The sequence below is a fragment of the Tympanuchus pallidicinctus genome, unplaced genomic scaffold (assembly GCF_026119805.1).
Source record: "Tympanuchus pallidicinctus isolate F22 unplaced genomic scaffold, pur_lepc_1.0 scaffold11, whole genome shotgun sequence".
Taxonomy (NCBI): domain Eukaryota; kingdom Metazoa; phylum Chordata; class Aves; order Galliformes; family Phasianidae; genus Tympanuchus; species Tympanuchus pallidicinctus.
In genome coordinates this window covers 18,272,970-18,285,027 of record NW_026294627.1, presented here as the reverse complement: position 1 = coordinate 18,285,027, position 12,058 = coordinate 18,272,970, and the positions used below count along the sequence as shown (strand labels likewise).

The window sequence follows — 12,058 nt, the reverse complement described above, 5'->3', positions numbered from 1 at the left end:
GGTAACAAGTGACAGCATCAACTCAAACAACACCTATTACTCCTTGCCACGTATGATTCACAATTCGCATTAAGGGAAAAAAAAAAAAAAAGAAAAAAAAAGGCTTTCTAGTTTTAACAAGTCAGAAATTTTACTTTAAAAACTTAACTCCTTGATAGGGCTCTCAAAGACATTTCTCCATGGCCTCGCACATAATCAACTCAGAGTGGTGACCTCAGAAAATAAACAAAATAATGAGTGTTTCATATTATGACAGCTGCCTCTGGACTTCTTTAGAGCTGCATATGATCCCAATTGAGAAACTCTCCTCAGATGTGTAATTTTATCTGGTAGGCATCCAATCACAGAAATCCTGAAGTACCACAGATCTCTCTCCTATCTGTTTCTATTACATACAGAAGTATAACAGACTTTGTCTGGAGTTCTGGAATACATAACTTGTTGTCCTAAAGAAGAAAAATACTGAAAAATGTAGTTATGCAAGAAGTAGTTTTGGTGACTCAAAGGGGCTGCCGGGAAGAACAGACCTCAACTGCTTTCTTTTTAAAACATGCACTTGTAAATTAAGAAGCATTGCAAGATTAGGCATCTGTCCAATTCTTTTTATCATTTACTGTATTATGCTAATGAGGATGCTGTTTCTTTAATTATCATTTGCAGGAAAATTGCATTCAGTCCCTTGATCTTCTTAAAACCATCCCAATGCTTGAATCCCCATAGGCTTTTAATCACACTGCTCCAGCATGAAGCTCTGCATTTTAAGAAAAAAAAAAAAAAAAAAAAACTTTCTCAAAACTGGTTCACTGAGAAAGTTTAAATTGTTTTATATCATCTGAGCTGTACCTTCACCAATTGGCAGCTTAGGAAGAAGAGCTGAAAGACTCAAATATTAGCTTACACACCCAATGCAGCCTAATGCTGACACCTATTATACTGCCTATCTAACAGACACTAAACACCAGAATTTGTTCAAAGTAGAGGCAAGTGAACTAAAAAATAACAATGTTGTCCTGTGACACTTCACAGTAGAATTCAGTAAATCCTATTAAAAGAGGCACTTACAATACACACATTATCAACTGCCACTGTTAACTCTTATGTAAAGTTACCCATACACAACATTCAGGTGCATTTGCTATTAAATGGCTTTACCTATATAGTATCACAGTGACTTCTGGTTTTCCTGATGGAGATGCATGTAAAAGAAGCCTGGCTAGGTGGCAGCCCAAGCCCCTTTCCCATGTGCAAACCTACCCTGTTCTGGCAGTGGCCACCCCACACTTACCATCACCCTACAGCATTCCCAGACCCTTGTGATGCCAGAACTCTGCAAAGCCATGTATGTATACAAGACTATGGGCCCTGCATTCCATCTACCCACCAAAGAAATGGTCCCCATCAGTATGACTTCATGGCATGCCTTTTACCTTTCCTTGGGGTGAGAACAAGCACTGGCCCAAAGATTTACTGATTAAGCCTGTCTTTTCTGGAAAACACCATCTCCTGAACTGTCCCTGGATTAACCATCCAAGGAAGACTCAGGATCCTCAACACTCACAGGAGGTTATTGGCATTTCTTGAGTTAAGCTTTTGTTGTTTGCAGCAGCTGGGAGGAAGTTGCAATCTGCTCAGGGTAGGAAGGCTCTTCAGAGAGATCTGGACAGGTGGGATCACTGGGCTGAGGCCAACTGCATTAAAGTTCAAGAAGACCAAGTGCTGGGTTCTGCACTGTGGCCACAACAACCCCAGGCAGTGCCACAGGCTTCAGGCGGATTGGCTGGAAGACTGTATGGAAGAAGAGGATCTTGGGGTGTTAATTGATGCTCAGCTGAGCATGAGTAAGCAGTAGTAAGCAGTGTGCCCAAGTGGCCAAGAACTCCAGGGGCATCCTGGCTTGTATCAGAAACAGTGTTGCCAGCAGAGGCAGTGAAGTGATTCTCCCTCCGTACTCAGCTCTGGTGAGGCCGTACCCCAAGTATCTTCAGGTTTGAGCCCCTTGCTATAAGAAAGGCAGCAGAGCCCTGGAGCATGTTAAGAGAAGGAAAACAAAGCCAGTGAGGCATCTGGAGCACAAGACTTACGAGGTGCAGCTGGGGGAACTGGGATTGCTCAGTCTGGAAAAGGCTCAGAGAGACCTTACTGTGGTCTACAACTGCCTGAAAGGAGGTTGTGGCAAGGTGAGGTCAGCCTCTTCTGCATAATTAGCAATAGAATGAGAGGGAAAAGCCTCAAGTTGCACCAGAAGAGTTTCAATTTGGATATTAGGAAAGTTTGTCCCCCAGAAGAGCAGTCAGGCATGGAACAGGTGCTCAGAGAGGTGGTTGAGTCACTGTCCCTGGGGGCAGTCAAGAAACATTTAGCCATTGTACTGTGGGACAAGATTTAGTGAAGAAACAGTGATAGTATGTAAACAGTTGGACTGGATGATCTCCAAGGTCTTTTCCAACCTTGGTCACTCTATGTACTGAACAAAATATATATCTGAGACAGTGTATCTATTTAGAGCTTAACTGCAGAGTACATTGCATGCTGTACTCTTATCCTGCAATGAAACTGAAAAACACTGGATTTTCTTAAAGCTAAGATACAAACCACACTAACATCTTGAAGTGCAGTATTTACGAACTAGTATGCTGACATTTCATTTATCTGTTTTGCCATAAAATTGGTTTATACATGATTAATTATGAAAAATAAGCACAGCATGCTTTCATGCACTTTACTTTGAAATCAAGGTCACACTTTGTTTTGAAATTCAGAAAAACAGTATGAATAATGTAATTATCATATCAGAAGATTCTTTGCAAGTAACTTTATATTTAAACCAGGGACTTATGAAGTTGTTTCTATTGTCACTGCAGAGGGACAATTCCTTAGTCCTTCTCAGTATCTTTTATATCGTTTGTCTTATCTGTTATGCTGGAAGTATGCTGTGAAGTAGGATCACTCATAACTAAGCCACAAGACACCAAATAGAAGAACTGTTCTTGCCCCAAAGCATTTACAAGCAGGTTCCTCTTCTGTGGACTGGATCCCATTTGGGATGTCGCACTTACACAATACATGAACGGGGTTGTTACCCTTGGGAATCTGGTAACTTCCCTAATTCATCTGAACACATTCACTAAGCTATTCTACAAATTCTCTGCTGTCGACACTCAGCTGCCCAAGCACCTTCATGCTAAGCACAGTTTAAACAGAGACGCAAATCTTTCTTGTGCAATTGGTTCACATGAGATGGTCCCATTCATCTCCTTGCAGATCCTCACCAGGCAAGGTATGCGACAGCTCAGACAGCAACAGCTCATGCTGACACGTCACTTATTTCAAATAGTGAAAAGCCAATTTCTATAAAGCACATTGCTTTAACCTGGTAAATTAATAAAGTTCTGAGAAGCAGCCACTAAGTGTTTCACAAATAAGAGAAAACATGTATAAACTTTTGACCTCAGCTGCTGCCCTTTCCCTCCATTGCCATATGGAGTCAACCCCAAAGCCAACCACAGCACTCTAACTCCATCTCATGAAATTCAGGTCTGCTTTCTCCCACCGTGGTGCTGCAGCAACCACAGCCTGCAAAGGTCACATGGACGAGGAGCTGCACACTGCACATGTCAGACAAACAAGGGCCTTCCCGTGTCATTATGAATTGTCGAAGAATCTGTGACTTGTACATCGCAGCACTGACAACAGAAGGCAGTGCTTTGCCAGTATTGTTGGTATTTGAATAGCTTTTCATTTTTTTAAAGGGCAAACAATACTTGCTTAGAACTCCAATGGCTGGGCTTGTAATTTCAACAGAATTCCCTTCTTAAAGTGAAGCTTACTTCTATTAAAGGTTAAAATAGTAATGGTAAATTATGGTAAGAACCAATGCTTAAAAAACACCATAGTTATTCAGGAGTAAGTGTACATAAGATAAAACCATGAACATCACACGTACAGGAAAAGAGAAATCCGGACTGCTGGCAAACCATCAGGTGAGATGAGGACAAGGTCTGCTAGAAATCCAAAGTAAGGTAAGAGAACAGCAAGAGACATTCCTCAGGCATATATCCTCAAAGTTTAAAAGAAGTACTAGCACACAATTTTATTCCAGCAGGAAATCTGTTGGGAAAAAGCAGTTTACTTGAATGCTACTGGAAAGTCCACAAGTACTCGTGCACATGTTAACTCAAGAGGTAGAAGTATCTCCAGATAATGCTATACTGAACTTCTGCTGCATACAGGTGAACCATTCAGCTAGAGATACTTTATAACACACCAAAAATGAAAAGAAAAATAATTGTGCCACAGTCATGAAAGCAAGCTTTCTTGGTTAAAGAATCTGGGCTAATCAGTGTAACACCAGCAGCAAAGAAGCCTTTAAAACAAACTCGCAGCGCTAACAGATGGGGAAAAGGGACACTGATAACAACAAATACAAATTGCCACTGCATAAATGCAAGTGATGGAAGAAAAGCAAAAAAAATAGAGGTCTGGTAATGTTTGTGGAAGCACCACCCTAAATATAACAAGAATTTAAGTGCATGCCAAGGGTTCACATAAAAACCTATCCAACAATTCAGGAACAGCAAATGCATTCAACTACTTCCGCTTCATGTTCAGAAAGATGCAGGATGCTATATTCACATCTCAGTGACAATGACATACCCTCCATGCTATCAGTAATTGAGAGATGTAAACAGCCACACAATTAAGAGCCTGTGCATAGCAGCAGAGGGCAGATGCACCAATAACTTCCTTGATGCAATGATTGCTGTTAACAACTGGAAAGGGTTAAAAATGGAAATATTTTAAAAGGTTGAGAGATAACTGAAGCTATGATCAAAACATCAGATTGACATCAGTAGTTAGCAGCATCAGGGAAAGGTTATCACAGGACACAATCAATAAGGCATTGAAAGACAGTAGCACAATCAACACCAATCAACACAGCTGTATGGAAAATAGGCTTGGGCATGTAAATCCCATCTTTCTACACAGTTACATCATCATTTATAATGGCAGTGTAGTGTGCTAATGTTACTGTTCCTGATTTCACACTACGCATTAATTTAAACTCATATTACACGAAAATCTGAATTCAAAGATTTACCATCCTTCAACACATCTCATAGTAAATGAGTTTTAAGTGGCTCATGGAATGGAGAATCAGCTTCTGAGAAAACAGATATCTTACCAGTCCAGCAGGACAAACAAGGTACAACATTTGGAAGCTGAAGAGAGCTGCAGACTGCTTCCAAGAGCAAGGCTCTTTACTCACTGCAACAATTTACCTGCGACATGGCAGATTTGTTACTACTGACACCCACTACATCAAGAACTTGATCTCTTTCCAGATGATTTGCTGAACAAAGGAAAAAAAAAAAAATTGAAGGAAGATTCCTGGTATATCTGGCACTCCTTCAACCCACACAGAATGGGTAGAAAGAACAGATATTCATGTGGGTCCCTCTGGCCTTACAATTTCTAAGTCTAGGGAACAATGACCCAGACATTATTAATCTCTCTGGAATTTAATGCAATAAGTGAATCATGTTTAATCCATCTGATACAGTGTAAGATGGCTTCAGTATTTTTATGAGATTTCAATGGTAATCCAGTGTTAAATTACTGGATGACATCAAATATTGTCAAATTGCTTCACTGCATTTTTAGTTATTGCTGAAAGCAGCAAAAACCTATTCTTCTTTGAAGCAGATGTATATTATCAACTATTTGATCCACAACTTCCCAAGCAGAACACATCAACCTACTCCTTAAATTTTTTTTTAATAATGCCATCAGAACAGCATTTTAATGGTGTGTCAGAATACCTCCCATCAGACACAGCTATGAGGGCAATGCACTGCAAGTTCACACAAAGATCACTCGAGCAAGATTATGCTTTTGTATAAACTGCATCTTCCCACTCAGAGCTCAAAGATCCACACGAGGAAAGTGAAAAGCACACTGCATCCTACAAATACACATTATTTGGTCCAGCCTCTTCAAAAGAGAGGAGCACAGGAGGTAGAAATGGACCAGCAAACTATCCTTCCAGGTTTGCAGGAAGCACTCAAATTATACATAGTCCCCTACATTTCTGGCTCTATTTGATTTCTACTTCTGGCAGCATTTTCTTCTTCAGCAGCCAACTGCTTTAGCTACAGGGTTTGTCACAAACAGCATTTCCAACAATCATTACATGAAGCAAACTCATTTCAAGACTCCTAATGTTTGTTTTGTTGGGTTTTTTTTTTTTTGTTTTTTTTTGGTTTTTTTTGTGCCCATCCAATGGTCTTTAATTTCCAATTGCCTAGCCATAAGAAATCAAAATGTCCAACTGCTTCTTAACCGCCTTACTCCGAATATTAGAGACATGTCCTCTTCCTCTTTGAGCTGACTGGTAACAAGTACTCCACACCTGATAATAATGACACATACTTAATGAAAAGGAACACTTTAACGAGGCATATTGGAAACAACCACTAATAACTTGCTTTGCTCTTTCTTTGAATTTGATATAGCTTTTTTGTAACTGTCATCCAAGCACCAAAGTGACCTCAGAGCTCAGCTTTTATTCGGTCACAGTGAAGCTACCTCTGTCTTGGCCAAAGCTGGTGCTGCTCCTTGCCTGACTCAGGGTCAGCTGGAAGGGAGTCACAAGGCTTCGGGGTCATTTCCAGCATGTTACTGGGGGGTATTATGAATTATGGAGCCAGTGTCCCCAGCCTAATGGCAAACACTGCCCTACAATTTGCCAGCAAAGCTATCGATTTTTTTTTTCCCTAGGTATGTCATCATTGTTGACCTTCCAGAAATCTCAGCAAGCAACATTATTGTTCACAATGTCTGAGCACAACTTCATGCAATTACAACATGTTTTACAGGATCCATCTCCCAGTCTACAGAAGAACTACACCTTCCCAACTGTTCCAAATGTGTCCAAATACTGTTGTATCTTTAAAAGATTTGATAGTCCGAAAAACACACAAAGAAAGTAACCAAGTTTAGTTTAGATACGAAACTAAAATAACACACCATGTATTTTTCAATACTGACTTTACCTATGAAACAATTCAAAATATTAGTAAACCAAAGGTCTGTTTATGTTTTATAATTCCCCCACTGCAAAAGCCTCGTGCTTTGCTTTCTAGTCACCTTTATCTGCACTGTTTATAAAATTGTTGGAGGCTATTTTCTTTTTGTTGGACAGAATAGCACTAATGTAATAAAATCAAAGAAAAGTTGCAGAGAGTTCTTTGGTGGCAAACATTTACGAACACATCAGACAAATAAAACCAACACAGAAGATAATCTTACCCAGAATGCTGGAAAAACAAATTTCACTTCCATTGGTGATAGTTTGCCTTAGAAGACAGTCCCAGGGTGGAAACCTTTAAAAAAAAAGAACAAAAGGCTCATCAAAATTAGTGTAGATAACAAAGGCAAACACCAAATCTTTTGTAAACACTGCTAAAGATTAAACATCCTGCACTTTTGACTGTGCTCCTGCCTCAATTTCCTGCCATTAACTCCCAGATAGGTTGGTCCATGTTAAAAGTGACTGAAATCAAGCAACCAAGCAACACACCTACTTCAAAAAATGGGAAGAGAATACAGAACTTTGAAACAAACTCTGCATTTTCTGTTCTTCTTCCTCTGAAAGAGCTTTACAGAAAAATCAGTGCTCTTAGATCAAATTTAGGTACTCAAGCTAAAGGGGGAAATACAGATTTAGCCTAGTCAGGTTTTGATGTATTCACAGAGACTGCTGTTTTTAAGGGGTTCTGCACTATTTGGCACATGCTATGTGGCTACATGGCACCGTAACATATGCTACCTTTTGATGAAATAAGGGTGATGCTTTGCTGTCTGTGGAAATTAACCTGAGTTTGTTTCCCACTATATCACCCAGAAAGAGTAGAAAGGGAAAGAGGGGAAACAAAGGTGAGGAAGATCCAGAAGCCACACAGAAGGAGCTGCTCTCAGAAGTCAAGAGAAAATTGCCAGAGTGGTAATTATGCTATCAAAGATGACAGGCTAAGCCTGAGAAGGAAACAGACAGTCCTTAGCCCAGGATACCCACTTTCACAAGGGGTAAAAAGTGCCCAAGTCAAACTAAAAGAATCAAAGATGAAACTAAAAGAGGAACTTCCAAGCACACAGATGAGACCACAAAACAGAACAGCTGGAAACGCTTTTTTTTCTTTTAATAAAAAAGTGATATGTATTTGTGTTATGAGAGAAAAAAGGCAGGAGGGATTATAGAGTGAAGACAGACAAACACAAAAAGAGGGATGTGAACTCCGCCAAACAAGCAGAGTAACTGAAGAAAAGATCAATATGACTCGAAAAGAAGGAAAGAGGAAGGAGAACGTAGGAAAAAAAAAAAAGGGAAGTCACTTGACAGTTTTTTCCCTTGAGGTAAAGATTAAGTGAAAAAAAATTGAATGAAAACCTAGAAGATACTAGAAGATGAAGATGGGATGTTAAGAAAGGTTTAATAAAATAGTAGTCTTTAAATATTTGATTCACATGCAATTCCTAGTTACCATTCTTGATTCATTTCACTTCAGTGTGGTAAAATCCCTGATCCAAAGGAACCCAAAGCAAAACTTGCACTAGTTACAGTGAAATTTATACTTCAGTGATGAATTCTAAGTATGTTCTATTTCCCTCCCACCCTCCTTACCCCAGCAAGACAGCTTTGCTTCTCTTCAAATAACTCAGCTAAGTTGCACATTCAGCCTCATTAGCTGCCATCCCCATCTCCCTGCAGTTTTAATTAGATAGGTCTCTGTGCACAGTTACCTTGATTCTTCCCCTAAACAATCCCACAACATTTTTCTGTGTTCCATCATTCTTAACATGCTCCTAATTACAGCAGAGGCAGTCAGCACTATCAGAACACAGCTCTCCCATGGAGAAGCCAGCACATGCACCCCTTGAACAAGGCTCGGGGTCACAGTGGAAGAAGGACAAACTATTAGAACGCATCCAAAGGACGGGCTGCGAAGATGCAAAAGGGTCAGAAGGGCAAGGTGTGTGAGGAGCAGCTGAGGCCCCTGTTGTGCTCAGCCCAGAGCAGGGCAGGCTGAGGGGAGGCCTGATGGCGGCTGCAGCTCCTCACAGGGAGCGGAGGGCAGCGCTGAGCTCTGCTCTGTGTGACAGCGACAGGGAACGGCATGGAGCTGCGTCAGGGGAGGGCGGCTGGGGGTGAGGGAAAGGGGCTGCGCCAGAGGGCGGTGGGCATGGAACAGCTGCCCAGGGCTGTGGGCACGGCCTTGAGGTGCTGGAGCTCAGGGAGCGTTTGGACGGCGCTCCCCAACATACAGATTGGATTTGGGGTGGCCCTGTGTGGATCCAGGGGTTGGACTTAGTGATCCTTGTAGGTCCCTTTGAACTCAGAACATTCTGTGATTGGGAAAAATCCCAAGCTTATCTGCTTCTAGCTGGAAATGCAGTTACAAGCTGATGTTTCAGAAGATACAAAGGAAGCAGTGAGAATGCACTCTGCTCATAAATGGAAAGACAGAACCTTAAGAGCATGATTTCTGCTTCAGCCCCCGCTCACACTCCATTAGCATAAACAAAACCTGCAACCCCAGCAGGCATCTGGGGGAACCCTCAGAGCAGAGGGCCACTGCTCCTGGCATCCCCAGGAGCTCAGTGCTGCTGTCAGCCACTCCTGGCTGCCCAGGGTCAGCACAGATCACAGCTGTGGGGATTTATGTAAGAGACACATCGCTCACAGCTCTTCTCAAATCCCAAAGACATTGCTGTTATGTAATGAGAACAATCAAGCCGGGCAGCTTTTCAGAGATTTGATACTCCAACTGCTGAGCAGCTAAAAATGAACGCTCTGAGTTTGACAGGCACGGCGTTGTTTCCGCTCAAATCAGGTTAGCCTTAATGCTACTGCAGCTCAGTGCCAGTGACTCATCTCCCTCCTCGCCCAAGGCAGAGCTCCAGAAAGGTGAAACGGAGCAACATCTGCCCACCTTCCACCAGGTCCTCAGTGGAGGGCAGAGCTCAATAACTTGTGACCTGAGCTTCAGGGCTTTCACTTCAACACCCGTGTCTGGCCGGCTCTGACACTAAAGGATGACTCACACAGACAAAGGCAATGGACCTGAGCTTCACTGCACTGACCGGATGGTGACTGAGAGTCTCTCAAATGCCTGGGTTTTGACCAACAAAAATACAAGCACATCTGGCAGTCATCTTAAGTTATTACAATAAATTCCAATAGTAATGCACACAAATTTGCATTATGTAACCATGCATCTATATAATGCTATTTAAGAAAACATGTTCATTAGCAAGATCCACCGTATCCACTCCATCTGTAAGCCACTGAGTGCTCTTCATACATGTTGCATCACTATCAGGCACCGGTTCATGCAGCTTCTTCAAGAAGTCCTAGTTGGTAATTTCAGGAAGTTGCTGCCACGCAAGATTAGCACTTCAAGTCTCATTTTTCCTGGGGAGACCTAAGAGCAGTCTTTCAATATCTAAAGGGGGGCTTCTAGAAGGAATGGGACAGACCCTTCAGCAGGGTCTGTGGTGACAGGGCAAGAGAAAATGATTTAAAACTAGAAGAGGGGAGATCTAGACTGGATTTTTATTTACTTATTTCACAATCAGGTGGTGAGGCACTGGCACAGGTTGCCTAGAGAGGCACTCCTCTATCCTATCACACCAACACCTAAGCAACCTTTCATCATAATGGCATGAGGAGAACCTCAGATACCAGTGGACTGGTACACAAGAACACATGCAATGAGAGCACAGCTCTGCTGAGCACACTGAAGTGCAATTTACTCATGAATGTTTTCTGTGAGCCCAGCATCCTACCAAGTTTCCCTGTGCACAGCACATCATGACTCCTTCTAGCATTCTGGCATGAACAAATTACATCAGACTTTGAAACATTTAATACAAAGTCTTATTTCCCCATCAATCTAATTCTTGTTCAATACCAAGAATGTACCCTGCAGCACAGAATTATACTGCTTAGGAGCTACTCAGTCCCTCTGAATTTTTCCAGTAATATAAGCTTGGGAATTATTATGAGGATTACCTTGGAGCAACAAATCTCAGGTGGCTCAAAGGGATGTGCTCCAGGTTGCCCATGCAAAATTTGGCAGAGACAACGCATGCCAGAGGGAGCACTGCTGAAGCATCTTTGTTCAAGCTATCCTTGCTTGCCAGAGTGCTCTTCTGCAACCTTAGTGCTTTGCCATAACTCACAACAGCCCACAGGGATAATAAACACAGAAGCCAACTCATTTAAAATGAGCCATCAAACAGTTAAAATTCAAAAAGAGAAACTTAATAGAGAAACTAATTAGCCCAGCATGTGCTTTGGATGCTTTTGTTTACTTTTTAACTATGATTTCAAGAGGAAGTTACTCTCCTGTAAGTGTTTGGTGATTGCATCCATGAAGTGAAACTCGCAGCTGTGCAAAGGAATAGCACAAGTAATGCCTTTCTTCCAGCTCTGCATCCCATGCAAGAGTTGTTCCAAAGAAGTTTGTCTCTGGGCAGAACAGCCTGAAAGCTCAGCCTGAGCTATCTTCTTATAAACTGAGGGGTCACAATTGCACGCTGAGAGGGGAATCCAAGGAATTGTCAGCTGATGCTTTTGCTGGTTTTAAGGATTGCATAAAAATCACTGATCAGTAAGTGATGCCACAAATAGCAAAGCCTGGGAACTGCTGCTGCACCAGATGCTTCTGAGGATTAACTCATTTGCAGAGTTCTGATGTGGGTATCTCCACTGGAATAAAATGTTTCTTCATCCACAGCCCCTGAACAGCCAGCAGACTACTCCTGATACCTGGAGAGGAAGCTAAGGCAGTCTTAAACTCAATGAAGTTACACAGGACCTTGTATCTGCCTATCCCCCAGCCAGGGCACCACAGAGGCCACTTTCTGTACTGCAAAACACCTTTAGACATCAGCCCACAAGAGCAGCCATAGTTTTTTCCTTCACCAAAAACAGTTTCGTGCCACGTGATGACTCACACAGGAGCTGTGAATCTGGGTGCTCGACTAGCAGCTTCAT

General features: G+C 41.9%; 1 protein-coding gene and 1 long non-coding RNA gene across 2 annotated transcripts in view; one reads left to right on the top strand and one right to left on the bottom strand.

The window, feature by feature from the left end:
• The window catches only part of MTUS2 (microtubule associated scaffold protein 2), a 253,265-nt gene extending 245,881 nt beyond the window's left edge, over positions 1 to 7,384 (bottom strand). Inside the window, exon 1 of the mRNA XM_052671410.1 lies at positions 7,309 to 7,384. The gene's annotated coding sequence lies outside the window, so the exon portion shown is untranslated. The remainder of the gene's footprint in view (positions 1 to 7,308) is intronic.
• LOC128075017 (uncharacterized) overlaps positions 1 to 12,058 on the top strand; it is a 234,328-nt gene that overhangs the window by 176,114 nt on the left and 46,156 nt on the right. The gene's annotated exons all lie outside the window — the stretch shown is intronic.